The sequence below is a fragment of the Panicum virgatum genome, chromosome 3N (genome assembly GCF_016808335.1).
Source record: "Panicum virgatum strain AP13 chromosome 3N, P.virgatum_v5, whole genome shotgun sequence".
NCBI classification, from domain to species: Eukaryota; Viridiplantae; Streptophyta; class Magnoliopsida; order Poales; family Poaceae; genus Panicum; species Panicum virgatum.
The window spans coordinates 22,119,012-22,135,470 of record NC_053147.1 but is presented as its reverse complement, the minus strand read 5'-3'; the positions used below and the strand labels follow the sequence as shown (position 1 = coordinate 22,135,470).

The window sequence follows — 16,459 nt, the reverse complement described above, 5'->3', positions numbered from 1 at the left end:
CCGGTACCGGTTTACCGGACCGGTTAGGTCGGTAACCGGTGGAAATCGGTTGAATTCAAATCTAAATTCAAATAAATTCAAATTTTCCCGTGCAACCGGTTCCGACCGGTTTACCGGCCGGTTTGACCGGTTTACCGGCCGGTTTTACCGGTTTACCGGTCGGTTTGACCGGTTTGAAATTCAAACGCTCCCGTGCAACCGGTTTACCGGCCGGTTTTACCGGTTTACCGACCGGTTTGACCGGTTTACCGGCCGGTTTGACCGGTTTGATCGGTGGGCCTTCATGGGCCGGCCCAATTTTTTTTTTTTTTTGATTTAACTTTAAATTCTCACAAACTATACTAAATGAATGAATTTTTGAGAAAATTTGACACCATTAGATTCATCACACCTTGAAGTATTTTTAGGAATTTTTTGGAAATTTTTCATTTTTTGAATTCAAATTTAAAATTTGAATTTTGGCCGGTTGGGTACCGGCCGGAACCGGAACCGGACCGGACCGGTTTGACCGGTAACCAGTCAAACCGGACCGGTTCCCACCGGTTAGGTTACCCTTGGTTGGCACTGGCAGTGGAAGTTGGGACTTGGAGTACGTTTTTCCCGATTGGCCCTCACGTTTTACGTTTATTCTTTTGTTGGGAGGGGTTCTTGAGTGATTTTTGACGGTTCGGTTCCATGTGAAATGTGATGGGAGCCGTTCGCCCATGTGGCTGCATCGGAGACCTTTATGACGCACGCCATTACAGGCATGGCGACTGTTGAGACGTTGCGCGAGTTCAAACTCAGGAGGTCGCTGCTACACAGAACACACGAGCACGCCAGACTGTAGCCCGGACCTGAGAGTAGCAGCGCAGTCCACAGCCCAACAGTTCACTGTACCCCTTCCCCCCCCCCCCCCCCCCCCCAAAGCATTTCACATCATCAATCGTTTTAATTGGTGATCCACCCTAAACATCGATTATATCGTTATTATGCTCTGGATGTAGAGACATTTCTTCAACATTGCCTTTGGGAACACATAAAAGACTCGGATTATGTCATTCTACTTGATGCATGCCAAATAGAGCATCTCCATCGGATTACACATCTCTGATATCGTATAAATTAAACAAGTTTTAAAGTATTTAAATCTAATTCTAACTAATTCCTGATTTTTTAGCACCCAAACCTTTTCTCACCTGTCTCCCTTCTACCCGCCCTGTCTCTCTTCCTCTGACCTGTTGCCCTAGCCCCTCCTCAACAATACTCTGCCTTAGCTGAGGGTATAGGGGGACGGGTACGAGCGACGGCTCGCCGGCGGCTAGACCCGACCTCTGCGCTATCCCAGCTCACCCCGCACACCTAGGGCTCCTAAACCCTACCCCCCCGATGGTAAGGAAAACGCCGGCGACCAGCAGAGGTCCGATGCACAACGGCCGGCCACCCCTCCCCCTGCGGAACCCAACGAGGGAGCACTGCCACGCCCTAAGAACAAGCTAGAACCCCAACCGGGCCTCGAGATGGCTAGAACCCAAGGCTCGAAAGCGACCACCTCGACCGCGGCACGACTATCGTGGCAGCGTGCGTTCCAACCACGCCGGGCACGAAACGGGCCGGCTAATGGTTCCTACGCCTGCGTCTCCCTGGATCGCGCGGCCTTGGCCAGCCCCGTATCCCCCAGCACGGCTTGCCCTGCACCTCCCTAGCACGGGCGCGCCGGCAGCCTGCCCTGCACCGCCATCCTCAGCCTTCCTTGCGGCACCCTGCATGGCGTGGCCGGTGGCCAGGGCCGAGCGATCAACAGCTAGCCCTGCGGTACCCTGGATGCAGGGGCGGATCAAATGTGGGGGCAGGGGGTGCTGGAGCCCCCTACCCCCATAAATCCATGGAACCCCCCTAAAGCCCCTCCCCACATTTTTCAGTCATGGACAAAGAGGAGGAAGAAGATATTGAGGAGGAAGAAGAAATTGAGAAGGAAGAAGAAGAAAAAGAGAGGAGAGAGAGAGGAGAAAGAAGAAATAAGCCTTCCCTAAATCCAACTCTTGGATCCACCACTGCCTGGATGGCACGGCCGGCGGCCAGCAACGACACAAGCCGAGCCACCCTGCTCTGCCGCGGAATCGTGCTCGCTCGAAGGGGTAAAGCTACTTTGCTCTTTTTGTGTGCGCCCTATGAGCTGGCTCACTTCATCTCTACACGGAATGGACGAAAGGGTCGAGAACCAAAACAAAATTCATTATTAGGCCAAATAAGCAAGTTAAATCGAAAAGAGGTCAAGAAACTAATTTACTCGTTACTTAATGGCTAGGGTGGAGGGAAGAATCACCCACCTATAAATAAGAGGGAGGTTTATTTGATAGTCATAAAAATATTTGGCATATATTGGGAATGGAATTAATAATCTATAAGAGCTAGGGGTGGTAAAGGGTTTTAACTTTTTGCCTAGTTAATCTAAAGGCCGGGTTCTAAAAAGATCGAGCTCTAATCTTATACAATTTCGATCTAAATAAATTAAGAGCCAAGTAGAATTGTGAAGAGAGCATTAGGGTCATGGCTCATTACCACCCCTAACTAGAGCACCTTCCATTAGTAAAGGGATATTTTTTTTGTATTGATGAGAGCGATAAGTAATCTGTTGTAGATAGTCTAAGTATGAATATTTTCACCATTTCAGTTAGGAATCCTCAAAACTTCTACTTTACTATTCTTTTATAATGGATATCTTAGCTGTCTGATCATCCATTAGATATGATAGGTGTACCGAAATCAACTGAAGATGGTTTCTCATGGCTCTTGGGTTTCTTGAAGATTCACATTTCTCAATCTGCACCGCTTGAAATATGACTCCTGAAATCATGATTGTGAGTATGGTAAGATAGACAATCTGCATTTTTCGAGTTATAGTCGGTGCTCCAATCTCAATGTAATAGTATGCTTTTACTTTTTAATGCTTTTACTTTTTACAAAGATATATGGATGTCACGTACACACCTTGCTGTGAAAACGTAAGCATCTATTAGTTGCAATATAGAAACAGCTTATAATTGTAATATCCAAGGATTGTTTACAAAAAATACATTTCAAGTTAAAGATTTTTTCTTTACTATCTTTGTGATCTCAATTTTTTTTCTTTTCTAGGATGGGTTGCTTTAAGTTATTTGTTTACATATAATAGCCGAGGGATTTACCAAATTCCGTTTCTTCATCGCCTTGGCTGGGAATTCATTGTATCATCCCACTCCGCAACGTGTGATACTAACTCCTACGGCCTTCTTCAGCTACACATGGATTTATTTCGGGTCGCGAATAATGGGTACAACAAGAGACTCATGATAGGTAAAACAAGAGTTGGAAATTTATTACAAGTCGGGAACAATTGCAACAAAATATGCTCATAATAGTACAATAAGAGACCGGGATTGATTCCACAGGGAGCGACTTGGGTGCAATCAGCCCATCTATGCAATCGTGCAAGCAGCTATCGTGGTGCGTCAGATGGCCATTCAACGGTGTTGTGTCTTTTTACACATAAACCCTCCCACCACACCATCTAATTGGCAAAACAAATATACCAAAAACCCCCTAGGAAAATTAATCCCGGCCAATCTCTCGTAATCCCTGCCTATCCCGCTGATCGCTGAATCATCGCGATATCTGGACGTCCTCGTTTCAGGTGGAGAAGCCGCCGTCCTCCGAACTCGTCGTAGAGGCCGGCGCGCGGCCACCGGCAACTACCATCTCGCCGGCGCACGGCCACCGGCCACTACCATCTCGCCGACGGCCACCGGGCACTGCCATCTTGCCGATGGAAATCGACGCCGCGACACATCGTACTCCATCCCAGGTACGTGCAAGTTCAGGTCCAGATCTTATTAGCTTCTTAGAATTGTTGTTCGGCATGGTGGCAAACTGGCACATGCACATGGTGGCCATTCCAAGCCGGCAATCCCAACTATTTTATTTGTCTAGCGCATTCTGCAATGGCAAATCACGTATCATGGTAGTTTATTACTTTCATGAGTGTCATCAATACTAGCTCATTAATGCTAACTCTTGTTCATTGCAGGAGAAGGATAAGTGGTTGTATAGTAATGGACGAAGCAGGATTCGTCGAGTCGCCTACACAAGTTGAGATGGACGAAGTCGCCATGGATAAAAGATATTAATATGTAATTATTTATGCTGAGATAGGTAACATAAGGTTCTATAATTGTTTTTTTATTCAAATTGCCTTACGATAATCCGGATGATCCTAGACATGTCGATAAGGAGGACGGATTTATGACGCCAACGAAAAAAGCAAGTGTGCCTAAGGTGTGCATTTTTTTATTTTTTTGCACTTATTTATCAACATTATATGTTTATTTATTCAACATTATGTGAATTTACAGGTAGGGATGTCTTTCGATAGCGTGGAATCAGCTGAGGAGTTTTACAAGAGTTATGCACATGCCATTGGGTTTGATGTTCGTATTGGTCAACAAAAACTTGATGATAATGGATTGGTTCAATGGAAATGTTACTTATGTGCAAGGCAAGGATACAAACAAAAGAAGGATGATGTACTTGTGGACCCATCCAAGAAGAAGGTAAAACGCACTAGAGAAACTAGATGTGGATGTGAAGCCTATATTTATTTTAAGCGCAATAGTGAAGGCAAGTACCAGATATCAGCTTTATATGAGGACCATAACCATGACCTCGTGACTCCTAGCAAACTTCATTTGCTTAGGTCCAACCGCTTTGTGAGTGAGAAGACAAAAACAACATTGTTCAATTGCCACAAAGCAAGTATAGGAACGTCACAAGTATACAGATTACTTCATGTGGCTGCAGGAGGTTTTGAGTACGTAGGTTGCACAAAAAAGGATCTACAGAACTACTATATCGATTTTAGGAACAAAGTCAAAGATGCTGATTCTCAGATGTTTATTGATCAATTTGGTAGACTGCGGGAGCTGGACCCAGGTTTTTTCTTTGAACTATGCCCACTTTGGCGATGTGGTGTCTTTTGATTCAACATATAGCACCAACCAATATGACATGAAATTTACACCTTTCACCGGTGTCAATCATCATATGCAATCTATTTTCTTTGGTGCTGGTTTTCTAGCTGATGAAAAGATTGAAAGCTATGTTTGGTTATTTGAGACCTTCCTACGAGCTGTGGGAAGGAAGGCTCCCGGACTTATTATAACAGATGAGGATGCTAGTATGAGAGCTGCTATTGCTAGTATTCTTCCTAATACTGCTCATAGGTTGTGCATGTGGCACATCATAAAAAAGTTACCAGAGAAAATTGGTCCTCATCTATTAGAGGATGAAGAGTTCTTGAAAAGGGTGAACTCATGTGTATGGGGCTCAGAGACAATAGAAGAGTTTGAAAGTCGATGGATTGCCATTATATCCGATTACCATTTGGAGAACAATGAATGGTTGCAGGAAAGGTATCGCATCCGTGAGTCATGGATCCCGGCATATTTTAAGAATATATGGCTTGCAGGTATTCTTCGGATAACGCCACGATCAGAAAGTGCAAATTCCTTTTTCAATCGTTTCATTGGTCGAAAACTTGCCTTTGTAGAGTTTTGGCTACGATTCGATACAGCTCTACAATGTCTGCGGCAGGAAGAATTGATTCATGATAACACTACCCTGCATACGAACCCTACTCTATTTACAACATGGGAAATAGAGAAACATGGTGGTTTTGTTTTCACACATGAGGTTTTTAAAAAATTTCAAGAAGAGGTGCTAGCTGCAAGAGAGCACTGTGACGTCCAGACAACAACTGAATTAGAGGACAGAAAAATTGATACAATGACCGACAACTATATGAGAGTCAGAGAGGTAATTTGCTTCACAACCGACCAGGCATATAAGTGCTCGTGCATGCTTTTTGAGTCCATAGGAATTCCATGCCGTCATATAATACGGATGTTCAGAAGTGCAAAAGTAAATGAACTTCCAGTGTACTACATCACAAAAAGATGGATGAAAACTTGTAAAAGGTAAACTCTTGCAGGTGCATATAATATTGTAATTTTTTATACAAAAGTAACATGATTTTTTTCTAATTTTCAGGGATAATGCATATGACAACGAAGGCAATTTATTAGTGGAGAAGGCCACTAGTTCTGTGGATGCATCTATGAGAAGGAAGATGTCAAATGCACACAATAAATTTGAAGATATTTTTCCAAATGGCCAAGACATCTCCAGAAGGCATGGATACCTTGATAGAAAAATTGGATTCTTTATCCTTGTTGTTCCAGCCTAATACTCGAACCAGACAAGAAGAACAAGAAAATTTTATTGGTTGTACCATCCCAAACGACGTACAAGTCCACCCACCTAACGACATTCGGTCGAAGGGAAAGTGCAAGAGAATATTGGGACATGCAGATAAAAATAAAAGGAGTAAATATACAGGTCCACGCAAATGCACAACATGCAAAAATGTTGGGCATGATAGGCGCAATTGCCCAAACAAAGGGAGCTGATGCAGCGGCTCAAACATGCTCACTTTTACCTGCGGCAATGAATCAATGTACATACTCAATCTCATGTTCAACTTTTTTTCTTATATCAAGCATGCTGCTCAATCTCAGAACTTAACTAACATAAGACAGAGAAAACAATCGTGCATTCTCAAAGCAGGGAAGATTCTCACAAATTGATTTTTATTAGCGACACAAAGTGGATGTACATACTCGATTTTTTCACCCAATTTTACAGTGCCAAGGCCACGGACTGTATCCTTAGCAGGCACGGTGGCGGCGACCCAAGCCCTGCTGGCTTGCGGCGGTGGCACTCCGATGCAAATGGCGGGCGGGCGCCGGCCTGTAGCGTCGTGGTGGTGGCCAACGAGGAGTACGATGTGTCGCGGTGTCGATTTCCGTCGGCAAGATGGCAGTGCCCGGTGGCCGTCGGCGAGATGGTAGTGGCCGGTGGCCGTGCGCCGGCGAGATGGTAGTTGCCGGTGGCCGCGCGCCGGCCTCTACGACGAGTTCGGAGGACGGCGGCTTCTCCACCTGAAACGAGGACGTCCAGATATCGCGATGATTCAGCGATCAGCGGGATAGGCAGGGATTACGAGAGATTGGCCGGGATTAATTTTCCTAGGGGGTTTTTGGTATATTTGTTTTGCCAATTAGATGGTGTGGTGGGAGGGTTTATGTGTAAAAAAACAACACCGTTGGATGGCCATCTGACGCACCACGATAGCTGCTTGCACGATTGCATAGATGGGCTGATTGCACCCAAGTCGCTGCCGATTCCACACCCCTCGACTCATGGATTGATTCCTGGTCTCTTGTGGTACCTATTTTGTTGCAATTAGTTCCCAACCTAGATTAAATCTCGATCTCTCGTTGTACCTATCATGAGTTTTTTTATTGTATCATCCCACTCCGCGACGTGTAATACTAAATCCTACGGTCTTCTTCAGTTACACATGGATTTATTCCGTGCCGCGAATAATGGGTACAACAAGAGACTCATGATAAGGACAACAAGAGATTGAAATTTATTTCAGGTCGGAAACTAATTGCAACAAAATATACTCATAATAGGTACAACAAGAGATCAGGATTGATTCAACACATCTCGACTCATGGATTGATTTCTGGTCTCTTGTGGTACCTATCATAAGTCTATTTTGCTGAAATTAGTTCCCAACCTGAATTAAATTCCGCTCTCTCGTTGTAATTATCATGAGTTTTTTATTGTACCTATCATTTCCAATCCGAAACAAATCCATGTATAACCGACAAGCCCGTATAGTTGTCGAATAAACTAGTGTTATACATTTAGAGGGTACAAAAGAAATGGAGAGCTGGATATTTCTACAAATCCACGCATACAATTAGCAAATATTTGGTCATTTATTATATGATGATGATTTGGGACCAATGAAGCAGCTATGCATTTCTACCACGTTCAACCTTGCAGTACTATTGGCATGTATTGATTGCCATGCACTAAATCCTGGAAGCACAGCTGTTTCCTATAGTTTTTTTACTATAGACAAGTTTGGCTGGCGAAGGAAATAAAACCTTCCATAGGTGAACAAGATCCACACTAATCTTTGCCAATTAATTCATTCAAAGCCAACCCCTTGGTGATTGGTGCCATATAGGCATATAGCCTCCGTCGTGATTTATAAAGATCACCCAAGGCCAGCCAGGTTCCAAGCACACAGCAGCACCACAGCCGCAGCAAGGCCTCGCGACATTGTTGCCTGTCTTGCTCCTCAGATCGCGTTCTTCCCGACCACCGGACCATATCATCACGCCATGGCGCTCGTCGCCGCCACGAGAACAACCGCGCCGATCGCCGCGGCCGTCCTCATCGTGGCCGTGGTCTCGGCGGCGGCGGCGAACAAGGACGCCGACTCGCTGACGGCGCTGCGGAACGGGCTCAAGGACCCCGGCGGCGCGCTCGCGAGCTGGGACCCCAGCCTGGTGAACCCGTGCACGTGGTTCCACGTCACGTGCGACGGCAGCAACCGGGTCATCCTCCTGTGAGTGGTGCTGGTGCCTAGGCACAGGCACCTTGCCGTCGTGTCGTTCTTCTTCCCTCGCTGTCTGGCTGTCTGTCTGTCTGATTGTTTTTGCTCGATCTGAACTGCATCTTTGACAGGGATCTTGGGAGACTGAAGCTGTCCGGCCCACTGGCGCCCGAGCTGGGGCAACTGGATCAGCTGAAGTTCATGTATGGGTGTTGGAGTAATGGGCTTGGCCCATTCATTCTAAAGCATTAAAAGAATTTAAAGCCCACTATTAATGCTAGGGAATCAATGCTTAATTCCGTACCGGGAATTGAGGAGGATCTCAACCGACTTAAAAGGTGGACTTCGTGTACACCACTTGTGAAGCCGGTAAGAGGAGGACGGTGAACCACACGCGCGCTCGCTCGCTCGCCGGGCCCGTGGCCGAGGCGCGGCCGGACGTGACGTGCAGGTGCGGTGCGGTGCGGCGCGTGGTGCGATGTGATGGCTATTTTGCCGTTGACAGCAATTAATCGTGCGATTAAACGTGCAATTAAATCTGTAATTAATGGCCATAACCGCATCACCTAAATGACTCTGATGGTGTCCAGGTTCAACGATTCTGGGCAATCAGGTTTTTGGGTAACGCTTTAGCGTGACTGATCAAAAATACTAAGGCTTTGCCCGATTGTACGACTACTTCCTGGTGGACGAGCCGAACGACTACGTCGACTACATTCTGGTGGCCGAACGACTACGTCGACTACATCTTGGTGACCGTTCGCGGGACTGCACTGCGAACTTCTTCCTGCACCGATTTAGTTCGACTACTTCGACTGAGGCCAACCGAGTAGATGTCTACTCCAGTTGGTAACAGCGCAGCCAATGCCTCCGGCAACGGCCCCGCTTCAGGGTACTCCCTGAAACTTTGGTTATTTATATTGTTTATGCTTATATGTGTGATAAGTATAAATATGTTCACATGTTTTATTTTACTCCTTAAAGTCATAGAAATATTGCTAGTTTATACATTTAATTTTGGAATTAAAATATACCGAAAATTGCCTAGATATCTAACAATCCAAAAACCTGATTGTGTTAATAGGCTTTCGGTATCTAGCTTTGCTGCATCAATCAAACCATCACCTTTTGATGGTTCAAATTATAAACGTTGACAAGAGCGGCTTATACTGTGGTTAACACTATCGAGAGTGATCCATGTGAAAGAGGGTAAGCCTGAACAATTCTCTCCAGAGGAAGGGAGTGCGTTCGATGAGGCTGATATCCTCTTTCGAGGCTTGATCATTAGTGTTCTCAGTGATAACCTGGTGGATTCTTATATCCGGCTGCCAACTGGCAAAGCATTGTGGGATGCTCTTGAGGCTCAATATGGAGTATCTGACGCCGGGAGTGAGTTGTATATCATGGAGCAGTTCCTTGAGTATAGGATGGTCGAAGACCGTTCTGTAGTGGAACATGCTCATGAAATACATACTCTGGCAAAAGATCTCAAAAATTGCAGCAAAGAATCCCCATGTGTGTTACCCAATAAATTTGTGGCTGGAGGTATAATCTCTAAGCTGCCACCTTCTTGGAGGGACTTTGCTACTTCTCTAAAACACAAGAGACGGGAGTTCACAATAGATGGACTCATAGGGACTCTTGATGTTGAGGAGAAGGCAAGAGTAAAGGACATACGTGGGAAAGGAATTGTTGGTGCTTCAAGTGCCAATCTTGTTCAGAAGAACAACTCCCACAAAAACAAGAAAAAGCCACCGCAGAACCAACCAAAGACTAAGAAGACAACCACTTTTAAGAAGAAGAAGAAGACGGGAGCTTGCTATGTGTGCGCTAGTACGGATCACTTTGCTGCAAAGTGTCCGAACCGCAAAGGCAACGACTCCGCCAACATGGTTATTAGCGAGCCTGGAGGAACATCGGGGTACGGTAATTTATTACCTACTGTTCTTTCAGTCTTTGGTTCACCCGAGTGGTGGGTCGACACTGGTGCTAATATTCATGTTTGTGCTGATGCTTCTTTGTTCTCTTCTTACCAGACCGGCGGGACTTCCTCCTTGCTGATGGGGAACGGATCACATGCGCGTGTTCTTGGTGTTGGTACGGTAAATCTGAAGTTTACTTCGGGGAAGACCGTGCAGCAGAAGAACGTACAGCATGTCCCCACCATCAAGAAGAATTTAGTCAGCGGCTCTCTACTGTGTAGAGATGGTTTCAAATTAGTCTTTGAGTCCAATAAATGTATCTTGTCTAAGTTTGGTACTTTTGTTGGAAAATGTTATGAAAGCGGAGGCTTGTTCCGTCTTTCTTTGTCAGATGTTTGTAATAAAATTGCATACAATGTTATTAACGTTGATGAAACAAATGTTTGGCATTCGAGGCTTTGTCACGTTAATTTTGGTTGTATGATGCGCTTAGCTAATTTGAGGTTAATTCCAAAGTTCACTTTTGTCAAAAATTCTAAGTGTCATGTATGTGTTGAATCAAAATAAACTCGTAAGCCTCATAAGACCGCGGAGGCAAGGAGCTTGGCACCCTTAGAATTAATTCATTCCGATTTGTGCGAAATGAATGGAGTGTTGACAAAAGGTGGTAAAAAATATTTCATGACTTTGATTGATGATAGTACTAGATTTTGTTACATCTATTTGTTGAAGTCAAAAGATGAAGCTTTACACTACTTTAAAATCTATAAAGCTGAAGTAGAAAACCAACTTGAGAGAAAGATCAAAAGAGTTAGGTCAGATCGTGGTGGCGAGTATTTCTCAAATTTATTTACTTTATTCTGCGAGGAACATGGTATTATTCATGAGAGGACGCCTCCCTATTCACCTCAGTCAAATGGGGTTGCCGAAAGAAAGAACCGCACTCTAACGGATTTGGTTAACGCCATGTTAGATACAGCGGGACTTTCCAAGGAATGGTGGGGTGAGGCTATATTGACTGCATGTCATGTCCTAAATCGTGTTCCTACAAAGAATAAAGAGATAACTCCATTCGAGGAATGGGAGAAGAAAAGGCCAACACTGTCATACTTACGTACATGGGGTTGTTTGGCAAAAGTGAGTGTGCCAATAACCAAGAAACGTAAGCTTGGACCTAAAACTGTGGATTGTATCTTTCTAGGTTATGCTATTCACAGCGTTGGATATAGATTTTTAATAGTGAAATCTGGAGTACCTGACATGCATGTTGGTACTATAATGGAGTTCAGAGATGCTACATTTTTTGAAAACATTTTTTCCATGAGAGATGAAACAAGTTCATCTAGGCAAGAGTTCATCGAGGATGATGGCTCTGCTGAGCCGATAGAACACAATGAACATACACTTGTAGAAAATCCTGAGGAGAATAACAATGATGCTCCGAGAAAGAGCAAGAGACAAAGGACTGTAAAGTCTTTTGGTGATGATTTCATTGTATACCTCATAGATGATACACCCAGAACCATTGAAGAGGCATATTCATCTCCTGATGCTGACTATTGGAAGGAAGCAGTAAGGAGTGAGATGAATTCTATTATGTCTAATGGAACCTGGGAGGTCGTTGAACGTCCTTATGGATGTAAACCGGTTGGATGCAAGTGGGTGTTCAAGAAAAAGCTTAGGCCAGATGGTACTATTGAAAAGTACAAGGCTAGGCTTGTGGCCAAGGGTTATACCCAAAAAGAAGGAGAAGATTTCTTTGACACTTATTCACCAGTTGCCCGATTGACCACAATTCGGGTGTTACTTTCCCTGGCAGCCTCTTATGGTCTTCTCGTTCATCAGATGGACGTTAAGACGGCTTTCCTCAATGGAGAGTTAGAAGAGGAGATCTATATGGATCAGCCGGATGGGTTTGTATCAAAGGGTCAAGAAGGAATGGTTTGTAAGTTGTTAAAATCTTTATATGGTCTCAAGCAACCGACTAAGCAGTGGCATGAAAAGTTTGATAGAACTTTGACCTCTGCCGGCTTTGTTGTGAACGAAGCTGACAGATGTGTGTACTATCGCTATGGTGGGGCTGAAAGAGTGATTTTGTGCTTGTATGTGGATGACATACTGATCTTTGGCACTAGCCTTAATGTGATTAAGGAAGTCAAAGAGTTTTTATCTCAAAATTTTGAGATGAAGGACCTGGGAGAAGCTGATGTTATCCTTAATATAAAACTGGTAAAAGAGATCAATGGTGGGGTGATTCTTACACAGTCTCACTATGTGGAGAAGGTGTTAAGTCGCTTTGGTTATAGCGACTATAAACCTGTCTCAACACCATATGATGCCAGTTTAATTCTTAGAAAGAACAAAAGGATAATGCGAGATCAGCTGAGATATTCTCAGATCATTGGTTCATTAATGTATTTAGCGAGCGCTACAAGACCTGACATCTCGTTTGCTGTAAGCAAACTGAGCCGGTTTGTTTCAAATCCGGGAGATGATCATTGGAAGGCTCTTGAAAGAGTAATGCGCTATCTGAAGGGGACAATGAACTATGAAATTCACTACACCGGGTACCCAAGGGTACTAGAAGGGTATAGTGATTCAAATTGGATTTCTGATGCTGATGAGATAAAGGCCACAAGTGGATATGTGTTTACACTTGGTGGTGGAGCTGTTTCCTGGAAGTCTTGCAAGCAGACCATCTTAACGAGGTCAACTATGGAAGCAGAACTCACAGCATTAGGTACCGCCACTGTTGAGGCTGAGTGGCTTCGTGAGCTCCTTATCGACTTGCCGATAGTTGAAAAACCGTTATCGGCAATCCTAATGAACTGTGACAATCAAACGGTAATTGTCAAGGTGAATAGTTCAAAGGATAACATGAAGTCATCTAGACATGTGAAAAGGCGGTTGAAATCTGTCAGAAAATTGAGAAACTCCGGAGTTATAGCCCTGGACTATGTTCAGACGACTAAAAATCTGGCAGATCAGTTTACAAAGGGTCTTTCACGAAATGTGATAGACAATGCATCTATGGAATTGGGCTTGAGACCCACGTGAGTCATTCTATAGTGGAAACCTGTCCTATGTGATCGGAGATCCCGTGAATTAGGATGGTGAAACAAACTAAAGTCTGACTGTGAGAAGAGAACCTTTGTGAAAAGGGCTCATTCCGTGTATAAGGTGCATTTCTCTTCTAATCTGTATGGCAGGTTGGTCTATACCTTAATGTGTGCCAGGTGGTTTCTTTTAAACAAATGAGTTGTTTTCTTGAAACAAAGATGTTGTCCTACAGAACATCTGAAAGGAACACACCTATATGAGTTTGACAACTGGTCATGGTCTATGAGAATTGGGTATTCTCTAGAAACTCATGAAGGGCCTGGAGTATGACTTATAAGCTCCAAACCGCGGGGATGCTTATGCAGCCTAGTACCAGTGTAGGGCTCTGGTCAAACTTGTTTGCACAAAACTGGCAATTCAAGGCATAGTCCATTGCACAGTTGTGAATAAGTGTAGCCTTTGTCCTAGATGGAAGTTCAACTTAACAGTCTCTGTCGAATACTGGTATATCAATGAGGGAATGAGGGTATTTCTAGTGTGGCTTGAATTTCTTGGTGGGGATTGTTGGAGTAATGGGCTTGGCCCATTCATTCTAAAGCATTAAAAGAATTTAAAGCCCACTATTAATGCTAGGGAATCAATGCTTAATTCCGTACCGGGAATTGAGGAGGATCTCAACCGACTTAAAAGGTGGACTTCGTGTACACCACTTGTGAAGCCGGTAAGAAGAGGACGGTGAACCACACGCGCGCGCTCGCTCGCCTCGCCGAGCCGGGCCGGGCCGTGGCCGTGGCCGAGGCGAGGCGCGGCGCGGCGCGGCGCGGCGCGGCCGGCCGGCCGGACGGGCGGTGCGCGTGCGCATGCGCGGCCGGACGTGACTTGCAGGTGCGGTGCGGTGCGGTGCGGTGCGGCGCGGCGCGGTGCGATGTGATGGCTATTTTGCCGTTGACAGCAATTAATCGTGCGATTAAACGTGCAATTAAATTTGTAATTAATGGCCATAACCGCATCACCTAAATGACTCTGATGGTGTCCAGGTTCAACGATTCTGAGCACCTGAGTCACTATATAAGGAGTGCCATTCCCCTCATCCATCCTGCACCAGAGCACTGAGGCAACTCGGCTCCTCTCTTCTCCCTCTCCAGTTGCAACAACTGAGTTCCCCAACGCTAATTTCTGCGCGCACAGAATTAGCGTGAGCAGGCCTCCGAAACCTTGCTCGCCTTGAGATCCTGCACGGGATAGGCGAGCAATCAGGTTTTTGGGTAACGCTTTAGCGTGACTGCTCAAAAATACTAAGGCTTTGCCCGATTGTACGACTACTTCCTGGTGGACGAGCCGAACGACTACGTCGACTACATTCTGGTGGCCGAACGACTACGTCGACTACATCTTGGTGACCGTTCGCGGGACTGCACTGCGAACTTCTTCCTGCACCGATTTAGTTCGACTATTTCGACTGAGGCCAACCGAGTAGATGTCTACTCCAGTTGGTAACAGCGCAGCCAATGCCTCCGGCAACGGCCCCGCTTCAGGGTACTCCCTGAAACTTTGGTTATTTATATTGTTTATGCTTATATGTGTGATAAGTATAAACATGTTCACATGTTTTATTTTACTCCTTAAAGTCATAGAAATATTGCTAGTTTATACATTTAATTTTGGAATTAAAATATACCGAAAATTGGCTAGATATCTAACAATGGGTCCTCTGAACCACATGATAGATTCCGTATACATGGGTGGTGAATGCGGTGTCAGTGATTGTTTGGGGCGTCTGAGATGTGCAGGGAAATCTACAAGAACGACATCAAGGGGCGGATCCCGTCGGAGCTCGGCGGCCTGGCGAACCTGGTCGGCCTGGACCTGCACGGCAACCGCATCTCGGGACCCATTCCCTTGGCACTGGGGAACATCCAGTCACTGAAACTCCTGTAAGCGCGAGCGGTAGTGGTCGAATTACTCTTGGTGCTCCCGTCGTCTCTCTTCCTCTCTCTAGCTCTCTCTGAGTATGTGGAGCGATTTCTTCCATGATCCGGCCAGTGACATCGCTCTTCCTTCCTGCCTGCCTGCCTGCCTGCCTGCTGCAGAGATCTCTCCAGCAATGACCTTTGCGGCACGATCCCGACGTCCGGAGCGTTCAAGGACATTCCTCCCAGCAGGTCGGTGGAGCTTCCTTCATCAGTTCGCATATACAGTATGGTTTTGAGATGCTGCTGATAAATTCGTGCTTGTCTGTCGTTCACTTGCAGCTTCGCCAACAACCCGCGGCTGCATCAGGGGGGCAAATACGAACAAAACTGCTAGATCCATGATGCCTGTCAGGTCAGCATGAACATACAATAAATCGAGCAGCAGGAAGAGTGGCGTGCCGAAAGATTGGCGCAGATCTACTGTGTCGAGGAAACGATCGAGCCTTGCTTGTACTTGGTACCTGGCGTCGATCGCGTCCAAAAAAAAAAACTTTGGCAACGTATCGCCTGTGGCCGATTGCGGTTGCATGGAATCGTTGGTTGCTCTGACTCTAGAGAGATGTGTCGTCTGTTCGCTTGGGTTTCTTCGTCACGCCACGTTGGGCTCACCGCTTGCGCGAAGGCGTGGCGCGCCGCGCGCCTGATCGAAGCAAAGCGTCAACCGAGGCGCCAGCCCCCGATGCCGGTGCCGGGCGCCGCGGCGTAGCCTCTTGCGCTCGGGGAGTAGTACTACCATAGCAGTGGTGAGTCGAGCAGGGGAACGACGGGATGGGACCACGACTGCGAGGACCGAGGGCGTGCGATGCGTCCGGTCCGATACGCTACCTGTGGCACGGAATGGCGGCAGCAGCAGCATCGGTTTGAAGGGTTTTGTGATGGCGTCAACCGTAGCAAGAATGGAGAACGAGTCGTATGAGTGTTAGAGCATCTCCAACAGATTATGTAAATTATCATGGATAGATAAAAAAATACAAAAAAACAGCAAAACTCATTTCCAACGGATTAGCTAAAGT

At 45.7% G+C, this 16,459-nt stretch overlaps 1 pseudogene; it reads left to right on the top strand.

Annotated features, from left to right (window-relative positions):
• The first annotated feature begins 8,274 nt into the window (after positions 1-8,274).
• Positions 8,275-15,780, top strand: LOC120667665 (annotated as a pseudogene).
• The last annotated feature ends 679 nt before the right edge of the window (positions 15,781-16,459 follow it).